The following is a 4,398-nucleotide window of genomic DNA, read 5'->3' on the forward strand; positions in this document are numbered from 1 at the left end:
GAAGAAAAAAAAAAAAAACCAATTTGCTTTCCCTTTGATTGGAGGTGGCTAAAATTAGGATTTTAAATTATACCATTCTACAATGTCAAATTTGTGATGTGCAAACTGGATTGACTAAGGCATTAGGTGTGACCCATGAAATTATTTTGACATGTTGAACACAGAAGGGTTGTTTGATCTTTCTCAGAGAGTGTCTAAACATTTTTTGGTTTACTAGTTGGCCAATTCATATTGTATTTTTTGGTGGAGAGGTTTATGATCACTTTTGGCATGTTCATAGAATATCACATGTCACCTTAATTCTCTCTGTTCTTCAATACTTGTGAAGAATTACTGCATATGCTGGCCAATTGGTTTGTCTTTCCTTTTCCTTTCTCCCCTTCATTTGCTTCAGTTAACGATTACTTCTTCTCTTCTCACTTTTCTACGTTTGTTCCTTCATCCTTAAAGTTCTTATATTTCTTTATTAAACATGTATAAACGAAGGTTTTATGAAATAAAGTTAACTGTTACAAAAACTTTGGGATATGGGCTCTTTTTCTCCTCCTTTTTAACTCATCGGTTATTGTGATTTGGACAGGGATGTCAGCTTTAACAGGTTAGTCGGAGAAATTCCAAATGACATAAATCTGAAGAATTTGAGATTCGTGTAAGTATGAAACCAAAAGTTTAGGATGTATTTGGTTCTGTTGTAAATAGTACTTGAGTGAAATTTTTTCCCCACGAATCTGAGAGTTGTATGGGCTGCTATATATCACCTATTTTTTTCATTCTTTTATTACACACGGAGTATATAGCAAGATATCATTTGCATTCATTAATTTCTTAATAATTATCTTCAAACTTGGAAACTAATCATGAGAATCCATGTAGACTATAATACAAAATGGTGACAAAAACCGGTGATATATAGCATTTCTCAAAAGTTGTTAACAACAAGGTGACACTACTAGAAAATAGGGTTTTTGAGTCGGCAGCGTGCCGTCGCAAATAGCATATTTGCCGACGCAAAAATTTTTTGCGACGGCGTTTCGACGGCAACTCAAGGGACGAAAATGGTGGGGTCGCAAAAGGTTTTTGAGTCGGCAATCTGCCGACGCAAAAAGTTTTAAATTTTTGAGACGGTAGATTGCCGACTCAAAAAGTGGTTAAATGTTTTAAAAAATTTAACCCATAATTTCCTCATTGAGGCTCCCAAGTTTCGAACCCACTGCATTTCGAAGATTTGACCCAAACACGCTAAGTCCACTTCACCACTATACCTCTTTCAGATTTTAAATGAGATATATATTATTTATAGTATATACACTCAATATTAATATAAAAGTATATGTATAAATAAATATATTTATTAAATATAATTAAGTAATTATATATCTTGGCTATAAATTTTTTTTTTTTTTTTGCTACGGCATCAGTTGCCGACACAAAAAGGTCTAATTTTTTGCGTCGACACAAATTTGCCGACGCAAAAGGGCTATGCCGACGCAAAAGGTCTAACTTTTGCATCGGTAAATTCAACCGACTCAAGTAATGCTATCAAATATTAATTTTTTGTGTCGGCCAACGGTGCCGACGCTAAAGTGTTGGTATTTGCGTCGGTAACTCTGTGCCGTCTCAAAAAGACTAACTTTTGCCACGGTAAAATTTGCCGACTCAAAAAACTGACTCAAAAGACCGTTTCTTTAGTAGTGTGAAGTGTTTCTGTGGAAAAATATTCTTTTACATTTAAATTTCTCTTAAGGTGCCAACAATTTTTATGTTACTAATTTCTTTTGATCCGAAATTGCTAATCTATTGGATTATTTCGTTGTTATCATACCCCATTTTATAGTATATTAACTATATGGCATTGCTTTGAATAGGTTTTTGAGTGGCAACATGCTAAGTGGAAATGTACCAGATTCAATCTTAAAGGATGGACTTAGTATGTATGTTTTTATCTTGAGTGCTTATTTTCAGAAATTTGTATTTGCGTGCATGTTTGTTGTTCATCAAGTTGAGTCGGAAATTATTGTAAATTTTAATCTTTATGGTCTTGTTGGGAAAAATTAGTAGTTGAAGTATGGAAGTAACCAAATTAATTAACTATATTTGGTATTAGAAGGATAATTTTTTCCAGTAGATTCATCATTCACAATGTATTCTCCCAACTGATGTTCGCAAAAGAAAGTTGTATCAGCTGTACACTCTATCTAGAAGTCTTTTTTTTTTTTTCCTGAATCTGTAAGTACTTAGTGTTCTTTCTGACTTCCTCTCTGCAGTTATGGCCTACTTGCATTAACTCATCTTGTGTAAGTGGCTCAAAGGGTTCTGTTTTGCATATTAAACCATTTCAATAGTAAATCATTATTGGGCAAGGCTTTTCTCGGCTTCTGATCTCAGGCTTTATAATTTCCACAAATCCATTCAATATTATTGACTAAGCTGTGCATGTTACATGAGTGGTTGCATTATGTTGTGCCTCACAATCAATAGCCCATCATACTTTTACGCATAAAAAGTTCCTTCCTTGGAAGCAAAACTGTATATCAGCCCTGCTGCCACTTCTTATTCTATTGACTTAAGAAGTACGGACATGGACATGTGATATCAAACGGACAGGCCGACACAAAAACTTTTAAAAAATTTAGGACGCAACACGTGGAGTGTAATTTTATATATTTATTATATGTCATATATATGAATATTTAAGTCAAAGTTTTGAAGTCAAAGGAGGAGAATGGGTATAACTTTACATTGTTTTTGTTTTATTATTGAATTTCAAGTCATTTTATTCAAATTTGTGATGTGTTTCATATGTAGTGTTGGGAAGTGTCCAACAAGTGTCATGTCATTACCTTATTAGAAGTGTCCGCACTTCACAGCTATTGACCAAAGCTCCCCCAATTTCCCCTTGTGAATATTCTAATTGGGATACCTGAATTGGTTTCTCTGAATTTTCATTTTTTTAAATTATTGATTTCTTTAAATTGTCATCACTTGATATTCAGTCCTGATGACTATCACCTTTGAAATGCATTCACTACTTGCTTTCTTTGTAACAAGGAGGAAAACTTATGAAAAATATTGGGAATTTTTATTTTTTGATCAGCAAACCAACAAAGAAGAATATTGGGAACTTTGTCTTGATTCTTTTTCCTACTTATTTAATGGCTTCGTGATTAAAAGAAAGGTTAAATCTTCTCTATCTGATTCCTTATAGATTATTCTCTAGTTTTGTTTTTTGGTGCTTATTGAATTGATTGCTAACCAATTGCAATACTTTAATAGCACATTTTTCATTAACCATGGAAATTTCCTCGCTTTGCTATGTTTCATAAATAAATATTTTTAATGTTAATATTTTTTGTCACATCACTTCCGAAAACTAATTATCTTACTGCAGCAATGGGAAGAACAACCTGACTAGTATTTATTTTATTGAACCCCTCTTGATCATGCCTTGAATTAGAAAGTACTACTTTTGTCTTTGTAACTTCTCATTTTCTCCTCTGTAATTTATGAATGGTCATCATTCTAGTAGTAACACCTTATTTCGCATAAAATATATTATTGCTATATGCCCAATTTATATTATTGCATAAACTGAAGTTGAGTTGCTTGATCACCTGAGTTTTAGTTTGGGATTTAAAGCATTTATGTAAAATCGTTATTTGATGGGTCCCACAGTGATTTTTCCTACAATAACCTTACATGGCAAGGTCCTGATCAGCCTGCTTGTCAGGAGAACGTGTAAGAATACTTTTTTCTACTTTAATCCTGCTATATACTTCCAGTTAAGTGGCAATTTTTGTAATTTTGACAATTATCTTTATCTTTCATTTTATTAGGAATCTATACATAAATTTTTTTAAAAGCTCTTTGAAGGAGAACCCCTTGTAAGATGCTCCTTTATTTATTTTTTATTTCCTCATTTTCTAAAGTTTCATAATTAGCTTCTACTTTATCAAGTGAAGTAGAAGGAGATTTCTACTTGGGTAGTCATTTTCTTGCTTAGTGTACATTTATGCTAATTGTTGTTTGGCTGATTCCATAACAGAAAGAGAATTCTTCCATGTATGAAGGATTTCAATTGTCCAAGATGTAAGTATGTTCTTTTGAAGCATCAGTAGTGTGAACTATCTTTATTTTCTTGATGTCGGACAGCACTATAATGATTTTAATACTGAATTTCTGTGGGTTTTATTGTGTTTTAAAGCTGAAAATCAGTAAGAATTTTAGGATTTCAATTACTTTAGGGATGACCTAGGTTTAAGGTTGATAAAAATGGGGAAAAGAAGATCAAAACAGGGGCTGTTCAGGAGCTTTGAATAGAGCTTGTGAATAGTAAACTGGAAAAGAAAAAACAAAAAGAAATCTAGGCATCACACCATGATTCCATATGCATTCCACCTA

General features: G+C 32.8%; 1 long non-coding RNA gene across 1 annotated transcript; it reads left to right on the top strand.

Annotated features, from left to right (window-relative positions):
- Window positions 1-573: 573 nt before the first annotated feature.
- LOC145792339 (uncharacterized) lies at window positions 574-2,211 on the top strand. Its single transcript, XR_014331722.1, has 2 exons — window positions 574-649; window positions 1,866-2,211. It is a non-coding gene; the product is annotated as an uncharacterized LOC145792339 (long non-coding RNA).
- Window positions 2,212-4,398: the final 2,187 nt, after the last annotated feature.

Source organism: Camellia sinensis, chromosome 6 (genome assembly GCF_055761805.1).
Source record: "Camellia sinensis isolate YWXY chromosome 6, ASM5576180v1, whole genome shotgun sequence".
In the NCBI taxonomy this organism is placed as follows: Eukaryota; Viridiplantae; Streptophyta; class Magnoliopsida; order Ericales; family Theaceae; genus Camellia; species Camellia sinensis.